The following is a 16,668-nucleotide window of genomic DNA, read 5'->3' as shown; positions in this document are numbered from 1 at the left end:
TAATTTGGATCTCTATGTTTACAAAAATGTCCAACTAAATAAGTCGCATTACATGTCCGTCCAATTAGCTAAATGTCGAACTAATTGTAAATTACTGTACTTTCAATCTGGAAACAATTTAAGAATTGGTGAAAATTGAATAATCAGGAAAGTCCCCAACTATCAATAAGCTCAGAACAACTGCCAAATTCACATACTCATCAGATCCTGGCAAACAAATTAAGAAAAAATCAATTTGTGTTTTATTATTATTTTGGATAATGTTTTAGAAAGCATTGAACTGTATTTCCTAAACTCTTTTTTGGAAGGTTTAATGGCCCTGAAAAGCGCCTTGTTTTATGGAATGATTCCAATTTAGAAATCTTAGTACTCGTGGTTTTGAAAAAAAACCATTTCGAACGCCCTCGATGCCGCCTTGTTCTGGATTTGCCACCAAAGCAGTTTGTATAAAGAACAAACATTTTTCTTCTGCTACCTGCTGCCGTTTTGCGATTGCGTTTGCCACTCGCCACTCGCCACTCGCTGCAACTGCCTGTTGTCTTGATGTCCACCGAACCGAATGTGTTCTGTTCCGAATGCGGGTTTTCTTATCGTCGCGAGCAGCTTTGCCAGCTAACTCGATCACTTCGGCGGCCGAAACTATATAACGCCGGCTAGGTGGACTGGTGCACTGGTACTAACGCGCTCGGCCTAGCTACCCTCGCGGGGAACTCCAGACCAACGCGCTCGAATCGCGTTGCCGTTGCCGGATTTTGCCTTTCCCTTCACTTTTCCTCCTTTGCCATGTCCAGACATGACTGCTTGGGTTGGTTTGTTGATGTGTTGTGATGCGAACCGATGTGGTGTACGGTTTGAATGAGAATGATCCTTACGGCAGCGGAGCGGGGATTTTTAAGCTGACTGGCTGGCTCGAGAATTACGCATGTGTGAGACTGCGACCAATGTTTCGTTAATTTTTTCCTTTCAATCGTGCTTCATTCTATTTCGCTGCTGCTCTGGTTGCCCGTTTTGGTCGGTACGATTTGAGGAGCACAAAATGGACCAATCAAAAATGGGCACATAGTGCATTTTGACAATGCTTGATATTTCACAATTATTGAATTATTTATCTCAAGAAAAATTAAATGTTATTCGTTATGATAGATGCGTAGATATATTTCCTATCAATTGATGCAAAAACCTTTGCGATCTATTGAGAAATGCTCGAGTTATAAGCGTTCCAAATCTTGCCTTTTTTCCTACTTGTTTAGTGCCTAGATTTATTTCTTTATTTCTTTATTTCTTTTCTTTAAACCATCTGACTCACACTTGGTCTTAATGATTTTCTTAAAACTAAACGACACTACTAAATCAAAATACAATGGTCCAACAAAATAAAACAATACAAAGATTTCATCTACGAGTGAGTCGTCTGTAAAAGGTGTCCGAAGAGATATTAAAGTCAAATAAGTCGAACACATCATTGAAACGGACTGACATAAAACGAACAGGATTGTGCAACGCATAGTTCACACTGCGTCCCTCAAGATACAAAAAGTTTCTGGTACGAAGAATACGTTCAGGCGCATACATATTAATTTGCTCCAACAGTGCAGGGCAGTCGATTTCTCCGGTCAAAAGTTTGGCGACAAACATAGCCTGAGCGTTGAAACGTCTCCTTTCCAGCGTCTCCAGTCCCAAGAGTTGGCAACGAGCCTCGTACGGTGGCAAGTTTAGTGGATCCCGCCACGGAAGATTCCGGAGAGCATGTCGCACAAATTTCCGCTGAATAGACTCAATCCTACAAATCCAGTTAGTTTGAAACGGGCACCAGACAACTGCACTAAACTCCAGTGTAGATCGAACTAGCGAGCAGTATAGAGATCGAAGACAGTGTGGATCACGAAATTCACTTGTAATTTTATGAACGAATCCCAACTGCCGGTTGGCTTTAGCAATAATTTCGTTGAAGTGCAGTCGGAAACTGAGCGCATTATCAAGGGTCACTCCAAGGTCACGGATGTGGCTCACTCGCGACAGAACTTGACCAGAAATGGAGTAGTTAAACACTATTGGCTTGAGCTTCCGGTGAAACGAAATAGTGCTGCATTTCGAGATACTGAGCGACATCATATTCCTCAAGCACCATTCTTCAAAGCGGTTCCAGATCCTGAAGCCTATGGCAATCTAGTGCGTTCCTGATTGCCATATAAATTTTCACATCATCAGCATAGAATAAGCGGCACCCAGTTGGAAGTATCAAGGATACTTCGTTGATGTATAGTGAGAACAACAGTGGACCTAGGTTGCTTCCTTGAGGCACTCCCGAAGGATTAGAGAATGTCGCAGATTGTGCAGGTCCGATTTTGACACACATCTGTCTATCTTTCAGATACGAGTTCAACCATGTCGTTAGTCTTGATGAAATCCCGAGTTTGTTCAGCCTTGCTAGAAGGATTTTGTGATCGACGCGATCGAAAGCAGCCTTGAGGTCCGTATACACTGCGTCCACCTGTGTACCTTGCTCCATATTGCGCAGACAAATGGAAACAAAGTCGACCAAATTGGTTGTGACAGACCTTTTTGGGAAAAAACCGTGCTGATCCATTGACAGATAGTTCTTGCAACAGGAAAACACAGCATCATTGACAATGATTTCGAAAACTTTTGAACAGGCGCAAAGTGATGTGATTCCTCGGTAGTTTTCTATGTTACGTTTGTCTCCTTTCTTGTGTACTGGAAACATCACTGACTGCTTCCATAGCGAAGGAAACATACTCTGCTGTAGAGAGGTGTCGAATAGAACCGATAAAGGGTAGGCAAGACTTGGCGCACATTTTTTGAGTACACAAGAAGGGATACCGTCCGGACCGGGAGTCAAAGAATACTTCAATTTGCGGATCGCAGCCTCCACAACATCGCTGGTGACTCGGAAGATGTCAAGATTCAATACGTTGGTTTGAGTGTCTCTAACGGCGGCAGCAACTTGCATTTCTGAGGACGAACGGTAATTGAATGCTCGCTTGAAGTGAGTAGCGAAAAGATTGCATTTCTCGAGTGCAGTGTTAACCGAGTGGTTCACCAGAAACATGTTCACGGGCAAGCCTTTTTCCATTCTCTTGGAGTTGACAAAGGACCAGAAAAGTTTCGGGTTTCTACGGAGATTTTTCTGCATACGCCTCGTATACTGTTTATACAGGAAGCGATTGTACAAACGGTATTCGTTGCTCGTTCGGTTCAGCTCTTGCTTAGCAAACGGACAGCGCAACCTACAGAAACGCCGGAGAGCAGAGGATCGCAATCTTTTGAGTTCTCCCAGTCGTCTATTGCCCCAGATTGGTCTCCGTGCAGTCCTCCGCACAGGAACGCAATCAACGATGATACGGGTCATGACATCAGAAAACCTAGCAACGGCAGCATCCACATCCTCGATGGTCTCCAGAAATTCCCAGTCGACTTGAGCTATAGCTTGATGTAATGCTGCGAAATCAGCTTTCTGGAAATTGAAGGAAGTCAGATCTGGTACATCTTCAAATCCAGTTGGCGTCGGTAGATTGACGTCAACTTCTAGTGCTGGATGATCGGTGTCGAGCGGAGTAACTGGATCGGCAGCCTCGGTGATCGAGCACCTCGATAAAGCAGCATCATTCGCCAGCACTAGATCGAGCAAGCGGCCATTCCTGTTCGGCACTGGATTGATCTGCGTTAGACCATGGAAACAGAATCCATCGAGTAAGGCCGAGGAAGCAGTCGAAAAACGTGATCGTGAGCAGTCAACAGAAGGTGGAGCATTCGACGGGATATTCCACACTAAACCAGACTGATTGTAGTCGCCGAACGCAAATGCAACATCCTGTGCTTCAAGCTGAGAAATGATGGCTCCGATGGAATCAATATGCTTCTCAATACATCTGAGATCACCTCTCTTATCGGGTGGTAAATAAATAACACCGATACTAACGACCAAACCTTCTATCCGGATTTTGACCCAAAGCTGTTCGAGAGTATCACACACTGGAGTAGGATCAATGAAACCGCCTAACATGGATGAGACGGCTATCAAAACACCACCGCCGCGTGATTTGGAGCTGTTACGTGAATTACGATCGTTACGATAAACGGTGAACGTGTTTCCAAACAGTTGCGGAGAGAAAATACGGTCGTCTAGCCAGGTCTCCGTAAGAATGATAATGTCATAATATGATTCTGATACAGCTGCGAAGAAGTCGTCGATTTTGGTGCGCAGCCCCCGAACGTTCTGATAGTAAATCAGTAGCCGGTTAGAGTCACGTGTTACATGTCGGGGGACGTTGCGTTGCTGATGCCCTTCGATGACGTGAAGTCTTACTGCGCGGTCGTGATTATTCTCCGGTGGCAGCGTGTCGTAACTGGGATTATGGGATATTTCAGGGAGTGAATAGTTGCTAATACGATGGTACTTGCCTGGAGAGGCACGGTGGAAGACCCCTTCTCCGATCCCATACACAGGACCGGGACGACTGCTGGTTACTGGTTGAAAGGACTCGACTGTGATGGGCGGATTAGGAGCTCCCATGGTGCTTGTGGCAGAATTGCGTCCCAGTATCTGGCTGCATCCCAGATTTCCATTTCACCCCCTATATCTTCCGGTTAGACGTAGTCCTACGTCAAAAACACCTTTGTTGGATCGATTAATAACTTGTCCGATCTGCTTGCGAGTTGTCGAACCTATTGTAAGTGGTGAAATGTAACGACAGGAACTGCTGCATTGAACCAAGGAGTAGTTACTTTTGTACCAACATCAATTTATACCGGTTCATGTTCCTCTCAGCTAAACGCCAGATGGTTTGAAAGCACCATGTGAGTATTAACTTTCCAAAAACTTTCCGCACAGATCATGTTAACGTCACGTAACTCAAGGGGGAGGGAAGTTTGTCATGCGTTACTTATTCTTAAGACGCGTCCACATCAAACCGAGCGGCCTTGGCCGCTCGGTAAAGCCAACTAAATGTGGACGTACCGCCCGGGCTTGCCGACGTGCCGAAAACCGACTCGAAACAAACCGAACCCAATCCGAAACAAGTGGGTCCGGTTCGAGAAAGTCGAACCAAAACAAAACGAAGTAAATTAGCGTTGACGACATTGTGCTTCGTGTGTTCGTGACGGCTTCGTGCATCAGGTGGGGCTTCGGCTTCGTGCACCCGATGGGGCGTCCACATTACATAACGAACCGAATGTGCCGCCTGGTACAGGCCGATCGGCATCATTCGGCATAATGTGGACGCGCCTTTACATATGGGTGGAAGGGGGTTCAAAAACAAATCAATAACTCGAATTTTTAAATTTTTCGATTTGGTCCATTCTGACTTAACACCAATTAATTCAACATTTTCAAATCTTAATTATATTTTCGAAACTAAAACTGTACTCTCTAAAAACGAATCAAATTTTATATAGAATAAATTAAACCTTCATACACACATAAAAACCCACTCAAACAAAAATACGGGCACCATTCTATACATGAAGCTTCATCATAATGAAACTAGCTGACCCGGCAAACTTCGTCCCGCCTAAAATTATATTTCTCATTGCCTCGATTTTAAAAGGGAATACGAGCTGCATGAATTCGAAGTTAATATGTATCAAGGAATAATCAAACCAGTAATCATAATTAATGTGGATGGAGGACCAGACGAGAACCCTCGTTATAAAAATGAATCTTGATGCAATATACGTTGCTGCTAATGCTCCAGCAAGCAGTGCATTCAACCGAGTTGGCGTCGTCCTCTTTCCCAGGAGTTAGTAGGTTCAATAGTTCTTCATGATCATGACGGACCTCACTTGGATGAAAAACTGAGAACAAGGGACCCGGAACTGAAAACGAAACATTTTGAGTATGCTGGGGAATCGTAAGCTCATGTGTGGAACAACCTAGCGATCCCATCAAAGCAGAATATATTGAGCAAACTGCCAAAATCGATGAAACGTAATTAGTAGGACATTCAACTGAGTGATTTGCTCGTCCTCTAAGAACATCGATAGGAACTGCTGCATTGAACCAAGGAGTAGTTACTTTTGTAACCAACATCAATTTATACCAGTTCATGTTTCTCTCAACTAAACGTGAGATGGTTTGAAAGCACCTTGTGAGCATTAATTTTGCGTCTCTGTTTGTTAGAAATTCTATGAACTTGTCTTCCAAATTCACTACTTGCATATAAGGAACTTCCGTATGAGAATTTGATTTTGACCTGGGCTACAAAGATACAAAGTGTTTAAAGTACATTAGTTGAGATATGGAATACCTTTCAACAACTTAATAATTCTAATAGTACTAGGTTTGACTACTGGATTAGCTGTTTATCATTTGAAGAAAAATTTACAAAAAACCTTCGATTATTGCGAAAAGGTTAGGGGATAGTATGAGGAAAAATAAAATTTGTTATCCTAATATCACAGTTTTACGGCGCCAAGAGCTGCAACAATGGGTTTGCTGAGGTAGTGCGTCCAGTCCAGAATTTAGGGAGTATTCGCTGAAACCATTCGTCGATTTCTTCCATATCTGCAATCTTGTGGACGTCCTTGGATGGAATCGATGGAATGGGTCCAAATTCAGCATCATTTTTAAGAGCCGGTTTTGCTTCACTTGTAGCTTCTTCCTGTGCGAAGCAGCACAGTCATGCCAAGCAGGAAATCCATACGTCATTGAAAGTTTGAACACCGTTTTGTACAGCAGTAACTTTGAGCGTTTGTCGAGACGCGAGCGTCTTTTTATGAGCGGATAAAGGGTTCTTGTGAGCTTGTCGCATTTGCTCAGGGTGTCCTTTATATGGGTAGCAAAATTCAACTTCCGATCTAAGGTTAGACCTAGATACTTCACGTTATTCGACCATGGAACTTGTTGCCCACATGCGGTGATCTGACTGAGAGGCAGGTTCCGTGGGCTTCGTTTTTGCGTGAAGAATATTGAGATTTACTAGCGTTGATTTTGATTTTCCATCCCTTTGGTAGTCTTCAATAGCATTTTGAGCCGCTTGCAGTTTGGTGGCAACTACCACTGGGTCTGAGTCCGACGCAATGAAGCCGGTGTCGTCGGCGAACAGAAAATACTGAACATCATCAAGCATCACAAGGTCGGCTGTGAAGATTTTGTACAAAGTGGGGCTAAGAACAGCCCCTTGTGGAACTCCGAAAGGCACGGTTTTTGATTCTGATGATTGGCCGTTAACCACAACATGGAATGAGCGGTTCATCAGAAAGGAACGGATGATTTTTAGAATAAACAAGGGAAAGTTTCCTTGAAGCATCTTATGCAAAATTGCTTCCTGCCAAACGGAGTCGTACGCCTTCTCAACATCTAAGAGGACCATGCCCGAAGATCTGCCATGTGCGCGGTTGCTTCGAGCCTCCCTTACTAGTCTAACCAGTTGATGATTTGTTGAGTGCCCTCTTTTGAAGCCAAACTGTTCATCAGGGATAATTCGTGCGTTTTCCAGGTGTAGTTCGATATGAGTTAGGATTATCCGCTCGAGTAGTTTGCTGAGCGTAGGCAATAAGCTTATTGGCCTGTAGTTCGATGGATTTGTTGGATCCTTGTTTGGCTTTGGGATAGCAATGATAACCGCATGCCTCCAACAGGAAGCGAAGTATCCTAATCGAATACACGCAGAAAAGATTTTGGCAAGGAACACGTGAGCCTTTCGAGGTAGTTTCTTCAACACACAGTTACGGATGAGGTCCTGTCCAGGTGACTTCTTGGATTTTAGCTTTTTGATAGTCCCGACAACTTCCTTCGGGCGAATAAGCCAAGAATGTACATCGGTAAGGTTGGCCTGCTCTATGCGGCTAATCGAGTCGTTTACCACTGCAACAGTATCAGCATCATCTATCATTTGATTGCTGTGTGCCTGAGCAAAACTCGTTGCCAGTAATTTTGCTTTCTCGGATGAGGATGCTACTATCGTTTCACATTGACGTAAAGGAGGGCTATATTTAGAAGATTTGCGCATGGCCTTGGGAATCTTCCAAAGCATATCGCGATCACCTTCCATTGTTTGCAGTGTTTCCTTAAACTTGTTGAAACGGGCTTTATCGCATTCTGTCCGGATTCTACTGTTTAAAGCTGACACTATGTCCTGGTAGATAGGGTCTCTTCTTCTGTATTCTGTCCTTCTGGTGATGGTGGAAATATCTCGACGAAATTGAGTCCCGGTCGAGCATCGTCTCTCACCGGGAAAGTAATAGGCCAACAAGTGTAGCTCTCCATCCGCCGTGTGGATCGAAATGCCTACAGTTTCGATTACCTTGGATGAAATATTGAGCTCAGTGAACTTTATCCCTTTGCGAACAGCAATCAGCACTCCCCCTCCTCGTTCTGCATCATTCGGAATACGGTCAAAACGAACGCAAGAAAAGTTGGGGTGAACAAATGAATGCTTATTCTGCAACCAAGTTTCTGTTACAATTCCTACATCCACACTGTGTCGTTCTAAAAAATCAAAAAATTCTAGCTTTTTGTTGAACACGGATCTTCCGTTCCAGTTTATCACATGTAAGCTGTCTACATTAGGCATTGTAGACATACTTGATCATTAGCTCCGAAATGGCTAAATATTGCTGCTGCTTGTTCTGGCAGTTCGATAAACGAGCAAACAGTTCTCGGGCTAAAGCTAGAAATTCTGTCATACTGAAAAGTTCTGTATTGCTACTCACTTGCCTGTTCAGAACGGAGGCATACGATCCTGACGATGGGTGATCTGAGTTTCTGGATTGAACGTTACCGTTTCGTGTGGAAGTAGTAGGAGGATGATGTGGTAAAGCACTTGTTGCTGGTGTTCGTTGCGATTTAGCATTCAGGGTTTCTAGTCTCATAAGATAATTCTTACGGGATGGGCAACCACGATAGTTTTCAGTGTGCTGCAATTGGCACATGCAGTGTGCTACAATTGGCACATCGTAACAAACCGCGTGTTCTTTCCTGCTGCTCCATTTGTAAATCTGCTTTCTTGGGGAGTGAGCATGACGTCGATAGGTGCTTCTCGCCGCATTTTACACACATTGGTGCAAGATTGCAGTTCCGCATGCCGTGGTCGAACTGTTGGCACCGGTGACACTGTACTGCATCCGAAGCTCGTCGTTCGTAGTAACGCCATTTCACGATAATATTGAAGATCGCCTTCACCTTCCTTAGATCCGCCAACTTGACCGAGCCTTTGGGGAAGTGTAACAAGTAGAGCGCACTCTCTTCTAAACCTGCAGTCTTTCGAGAGAAAAGTTTCGTCTCGGTAGGCTTGACACCGTGTGCTGCCATTTCCTGTTCCAGTTCGTTGATCTCGTACACTGACAATCCCGAGAGAATGACTTTGACTGGTTGCTCGGCAGCGGGTGTGTATGTATGAAACTCGATGTTGTTAGACTTGAGTGCGCCCAAAGCACTACGGAAGCCATCCTCTTCCAAGCAAAACAACTGAACGCCCGTTTTGGTCGCTTTCATGCTGTAATTGTCCTGGCCAATATCAATTTTAGCCATGAATTCGCGCACCTGCTTTGTGGTTTTCTTGACTTTGGGCAGCGTGGTTGTCTTCGGAACCGGAAAGGATACTGAAAGGTCGTTGGGAGTGTCGTCGTCATCACCGCCATGGCTCAGCATCTCGAAGTCGTTCCTAACGGGAATATTCGCTATTACGGAAGGTTCGCTGCTGGTGGAAGCTCTGTTTGTTAGAAATTCTATGAACTTGTCTTCCAAATTCACTACTTGCATATAAGGAACTTCCGTATGAGAATTTGATTTTGACCTGGGCTACAAAGATACAAAGTGTTTAAAGTACATTAGTTGAGATATGGAATACCTTTCAACAACTTAATAATTCTAATAGTACTAGGTTTGACTACTGGATTAGCTGTTTATCATTTGAAGAAAAATTTACAAAAAACCTTCGATTATTGCGAAAAGGTTAGGGGATAGTATGAGGAAAAATAAAATTTGTTATCCTAATATCACAGTTTTACGGCGCCAAGAGCTGCAACAATGGGTTTGCTGAGGTAGTGCGTCCAGTCCAGAATTTAGGGAGTATTCACTGAAACCATTCGTCGATTTCTTCCATATCTGCAATCTTGTGGACGTCCTTGGATGGAATCGATGGAATGGGTCCAAATTCAGCATCATTTTTAAGAGCCGGTTTTGCTTCACTTGTAGCTTCTTCCTGTGCGAAGCAGCACAGTCATGCCAAGCAGGAAATCCATACGTCATTGAAAGTTTGAACACCGTTTTGTACAGCAGTAACTTTGAGCGTTTGTCGAGACGCGAGCGTCTTTTTATGAGCGGATAAAGGGTTCTTGTGAGCTTGTCGCATTTGCTCAGGGTGTCCTTTATATGGGTAGCAAAATTCAACTTCCGATCTAAGGTTAGACCTAGATACTTCACGTTATTCGACCATGGAACTTGTTGCCCACATGCGGTGATCTGACTGAGAGGCAGGTTCCGTGGGCTTCGTTTTTGCGTGAAGAATATTGAGATTTACTAGCGTTGATTTTGATTTTCCATCCCTTTGGTAGTCTTCAATAGCATTTTGAGCCGCTTGCAGTTTGGTGGCAACTACCACTGGGTCTGAGTCCGACGCAATGAAGCCGGTGTCGTCGGCGAACAGAAAATACTGAACATCATCAAGCATCACAAGGTCGGCTGTGAAGATTTTGTACAAAGTGGGGCTAAGAACAGCCCCTTGTGGAACTCCGAAGGGCACGGTTTTTGATTCTGATGATTGGCCGTTAACCACAACATGGAATGAGCGGTTCATCAGAAAGGAACGGATGATTTTTAGAATAAACAAGGGAAAGTTTCCTTGAAGCATCTTATGCAAAATTGCTTCCTGCCAAACGGAGTCGTACGCCTTCTCAACATCTAAGAGGACCATGTCCGAAGATCTGCCATGTGCGCGGTTGCTTCGAGCCTCCCTTACTAGTCTAACCAGTTGATGATTTGTTGAGTGCCCTCTTTTGAAGCCAAACTGTTCATCAGGGATAATTCGTGCGTTTTCCAGGTGTAGTTCGATATGAGTTAGGATTATCCGCTCGAGTAGTTTGCTGAGCGTAGGCAATAAGCTTATTGGCCTGTAGTTCGATGGATTTGTTGGATCCTTGTTTGGCTTTGGGATAGCAATGATAACCGCATGCCTCCAACAGGAAGCGAAGTATCCTAATCGAATACACGCAGAAAAGATTTTGGCAAGGAACACGTGAGCCTTTCGAGGTAGTTTCTTCAACACACAGTTACGGATGAGGTCCTGTCCAGGTGACTTCTTGGATTTTAGCTTTTTGATAGTCCCGACAACTTCCTTCGGGCGAATAAGCCAAGAATGTACATCGGTAAGGTTGGCCTGCTCTATGCGGCTAATCGAGTCGTTTACCACTGCAACAGTATCAGCATCATCTATCATTTGATTGCTGTGTGCCTGAGCAAAACTCGTTGCCAGTAATTTTGCTTTCTCGGATGAGGATGCTACTATCGTTTCACATTGACGTAAAGGAGGGCTATATTTAGAAGATTTGCGCATGGCCTTGGAAATCTTCCAAAGCATATCGCGATCACCTTCCATTGTTTGCAGTGTTTCCTTAAACTTGTTGAAACGGGCTTTATCGCATTCTGTCCGGATTCTACTGTTTAAAGCTGACACTATGTCCTGGTAGATAGGGTCTCTTCTTCTGTATTCTGTCCTTCTGGTGATGGTGGAAATATCTCGACGAAATTGAGTCCCGGTCGAGCATCGTCTCTCACCGGGAAAGTAATAGGCCAACAAGTGTAGCTCTCCATCCGCCGTGTGGATCGAAATGCCTACAGTTTCGATTACCTTGGATGAAATATTGAGCTCAGTGAACTTTATCCCTTTGCGAACAGCAATCAGCACTCCCCCTCCTCGTTCTGCATCATTCGGAATACGGTCAAAACGAACGCAAGAAAAGTTGTTTTGGTCGCTTTCATGCTGTAATTGTCCTGGCCAATATCAATTTTAGCCATGAATTCGCGCACCTGCTTTGTGGTTTTCTTGACTTTGGGCAGCGTGGTTGTCTTCGGAACCGGAAAGGATACTGAAAGGTCGTTGGGAGTGTCGTCGTCATCACCGCCATGGCTCAGCATCTCGAAGTCGTTCCTAACGGGAATATTCGCTATTACGGAAGGTTCGCTGCTGGTGGAAGCTATATCCACGAGAACTAAATTCGGTGAAGACATCGATTTCATATTGGCCAGATCAGACAGTTTCTCGCGGGAGCGAGTACGATAAGGGCTCTTCGCACGGGAGGCACCGTCTTCGGGGTTATGTGCGACTTCGAGTCGGTGCTTCATATTTTTACGAATGGCCAATTGCGGTGTTTTGGTGCGCAGCGCCATAGACGGTTAGTGGTGGATAGCATGAACAAACTGAATCAAAACAATTGGTAAACATTCTTTTTCTTGATTTTCTCTTGGGGTCATAACTCAAATTGGGAACTTGTTTGTTGTGTTTGATAGTTCAGACGCTAAACAAAAACCCTTTTCATTGAAATATTTGGTGAAAATTGGTCAAATTTCAGATTATCAGTTTGACATGCGGTACAATGCACAATCAAAGTATGTGTGTCATGCTACCGTGGTACCAGTACAACGTTGTACACGTACAACGCTAGTACAGCTGTATGCCTGTCCTTTCATGGACAGACATACAGCTGTACTAACGTTGTACGGGTACCATCGTAGCATGACAGACATACTTTGGCTGTAAATTGTACCGCATGTCAAACTGGCAATCAGAAATTTGACCAATTTTCACCACATATTTCAATGAAAAAGGTTTTTATTTGGCGTCTAAACTATCAAGCACAACAAACAAGTTTCCTATTTGAATTATTAACTCAAGAGAAAGTCTATGTAAAGAATGTTTATCAAGTGTTTTGATTCGGTTTGTTCGGGCTACCCACCACTAACCATCTATGGCGCTGCGCACAGCACAACTGTAGCCATGTACAACGATGAAACAGGTCGGTACAGAATAGTGATAGTACCGAGTTGCTTGCATGGTTCTAGCGCTGTACAAGGTGACAGACAAACAATTTTTGAAGTACATCGCTAATACAGTTGCATCGCTAGTACAGTTGTATTGATGAATTGGAATTGGAAGGAGGAATTCCCTACTTTCCCATACATTTTGTCTGCGCTCCCGCAGCGAACAGTTATTCATTACAAGCAACCACGGGTACGGGCGAACCGTATGGACAAGGCAAAGGAGGGAGACAAAAAAGTGATTCTAAATAAATATAGGCGGCTACAACGTTGACTCGGTCACACGGCCGCCTATTGTTGCAATAAACAACGTTGCGCAGATTGTGGAGAGAGTCATGATGGGACTTCTTGCGCAAAAGAGCGCAAGTGTCTTCATTGCGACGAGGCTCCACATGATCTTTCTCAATGCCCGGTGTACATACAACGAGGGGAAAAACTCAAGCGTTCCTTAAAGGAACGTTCCAAGCGGACTTATGCAGAAATGTTTAAGAGTTCCGCTTCAACGACTCAGGACAATCCCTACTCCATTCTGCAGAACGACGAGCCTGTTGCTGACGCTCCCAATGCAGGAAGTTCCGGTACATCGCAGGGTGCCATTAGGAAAAGAAACATTACTTCTTTTCCATCACTCCCCAGAAAGAAGACCGAAACGTCCCAAGTTGGAATGAAACCTCGTATCGAACGTGCTGAGAATAGACCGAAGCAAGTACCTCCTGGTTTAAGCGGTTCTTCTACGCACCAGGGGTCCTCAGCACTTCCCGGAGCAGAGCCCAACACGTCTGTTCCTTTTTCGCGGTCGAGGCAACAGCCACAATCTGGTTTGCTTGCGCTTTCTGACCTGGTGGACAATATTTTAAATGCTTTAAATATAAATGACCCTCTTAAAAGCATAGTATTATGTTTGCTCCCGATTGTGAGAATATTTTTGAAAGAAAAATGTGGTTTTTTAGCAGCGTTCATTTCCCTCGATGCCTGATTCAGTGCAAGAGGGCAAGGATTTGACCACTGTAATACAGTGGAATTGCAAAAGCATCATCCCTAAACTAGATCAATTTAAATTTTTAATTCATAGTTCTAACTGTGATGTATTTTCCCTCTGTGAAACATGGCTTTCTTCAGCCGACGAGCTGAATTTCCACGATTTCAACATTATTCGCCTCGATCGAAATGACTCGTTTGGTGGCGTACTATTGGGGATCAAAAAATGCCACTCCTTCTATAGAGTCACTCTCCCATCGATGACAGGCATTGAAGTTGTCGCTTGCCAGACACAAATCAATGGCAAAGACTTCTGCATTGCCTCGATATATATTCCTCCAAGAACTATGGTTGGCCGCCATCAGTTTTTTGATATCATCGAGGCACTGCCGGAGCCGCGGCTAATCTTAGGTGACCTCAACTACCATGGAACAGCATGGGGTTCACTCTACGATGACAACCGTGCCACTTTGATTTATGATCTGTGTGACAACTTCAAATTGACAGTTTTGAATACTGAGGAAGCAACCAGAATAGCCAATCCTCCTGCACGGGCAAGCATGCTAGACATATCTCTATGCTCTTCTTCGTTATCCCTGGAACCATACAAATGAAAGTGAGGAATACTCTGACCGTTGGATTTTCAAATTTGCAAGAAAGGTTTGTCCCGATTCCGTTCCTGCACAAAGCGTCGTACGCGACATTCCGCTCCAATGCGACTATGAGAATTTTTCGATGGTAGAATTCTCAATTGCCCTCCTCTCATGTAACAATTCAGCTTCTGGGTCGGACAAGATTAAATTCAACTTGTTGAAGAATCTTCCCGACTTGGCGAAACAGCGTTTGCTGAACATGTTCAACAAGTTTCTGGAGCTGAATATTGTCCCGCATGACTGGAGACAAGTGAGAGTGATAGCCATACGAAAACCCAACAAGCCGGCTTGCGATCACAACTCGTATAGGCCGATTGCAATGTTATCCTGTATTCGTAAATTGTTAGAGAAAATGATCCTACTTCGTTTGGACGAGTGGGTTGAAGCGAACAATTTGCTGTCAAATACGCAGTTTGGCTTTCGCCGAGGTAAAGGGACGAACGATTGTCTGGCGCTGCTATCTTCTGAAATCCAAATCGCATTTGCTCGCAAAGAACAAATGGCTTCCGTTTTCCTCGATATCAAAGGGGCATTTGATTCAGTTTCCATGGAAATTCTCTCAGAGAAACTTCATAATCGTGGACTTTCACCAATTCTGAATAATTTCCTGTACAATTTACTGTCAGAAAAGCACATGTTTTTCAATCATAACAGCTTGAAATCTTCTCGATACAGTTTTATGGGCCTACCACAAGGCTCCTGCCTAAGCCCCCTCTTGTACAGTTTTTACGTCAATGATATAGATGATTGTCTAACTAGAGACTGCACGCTGAGACAACTTGCAGACGATGGAGTTATTTCCATCACGGGTACTAATCCCGTCGTTCTGCAAAAGTCATTGCAAGATACCCTGAACAATCTGTTCACGTGAGCCCTCAAGCTGGGTATCGAATTCTCTACGGAGAAAACCGAAATGATCGTTTTTTCTAGGAAGCACGAACCCGCCCAATTCCAGCTTCACCTATCCGGCAAAACGATCAAGCACTCGATGTTTTTCAAATACCTTGGAGTATATTTTTACTCTAAATGTACCTGGGGAATACACATTGCGTATTTGAAACAGAAATGCCAGCAAAGAATAAATTTTCTCCAAACAATAACCGGAACATGGTGGGGTGCCCATCCAGGAGACCTCATTCAGTTATACAAAACAACGATATTGTCAATGTTAGAATATGGCAGTTTTTGCTTCCGATCAGCTGCCAGGATTTATATTCTCAAGCTGGAGAGAATACAATATCGTTGCCTGCGTATAGCCATGGGGTGTTTGCATTCGACACATACGATGAGTCTCGAAGTTTTGGCAGGAGTACCCCCGCTTACTCTTCGGTTCACAGAATTATCCTACAGATTTCTCATCCATTGCAAGATCATGAATCCATTGGTGATTGATAACTTCGAAAATCTACTCCAACTGATTCCTCAGTCAAGTTTTATGTCTTTATACCATGAGTACCTTACCCACGACGTGCACCCTTCACTAGGCATCTCCAACCAAGTTTGCTTCCCATACTTTTGCAATTCCTCTGTCATTTTTGATCTATCCATGCGACAAAAAATCCATGGAATCCCAGATCATCTACGCTCCGATTATATTCCGCCGATATTTTCGGCAGAATATGGGAAAGTTAGATCTGATCAAATGTTCTTTACTGACGGTTCATTCATAAACGGGTCCACTGGCTTCGGCATCTTCAATGAAAATTCCAGTGCCTCTTTCAAACTCAAAGATCCTTGTTCCGTGTATGTCGCTGAACTGGGTGCGATATATTACGCATTAGGGATCATTGAAACATTGCCCATTGACCACTATTTTATTTTTTCAGACAGTCTCAGCTCAATAGAGGCAATCCGCTCAATGAAGGTTGATAAACGCTCATCTTATTTCCTAACTAGAATAAGACAACTATTTAGTGTTTTGGTCGAAAAATTATTCAAGATTAGCTTAGCATGGGTTCCCTCTCATTGTTCGATTCCGGGGAATGAGAAAGCGGACTCGCTAGCTAAGGTGGGCGCTTTAGAAGGCACACTTTTTGAAAGGCA

The sequence above is a fragment of the Toxorhynchites rutilus genome, chromosome 3, assembly GCF_029784135.1.
Source record: "Toxorhynchites rutilus septentrionalis strain SRP chromosome 3, ASM2978413v1, whole genome shotgun sequence".
Taxonomy (NCBI): domain Eukaryota; kingdom Metazoa; phylum Arthropoda; class Insecta; order Diptera; family Culicidae; genus Toxorhynchites; species Toxorhynchites rutilus.
The sequence above is the reverse complement of the archived record's forward strand: the minus strand, read 5'-3'. Positions refer to the sequence as shown.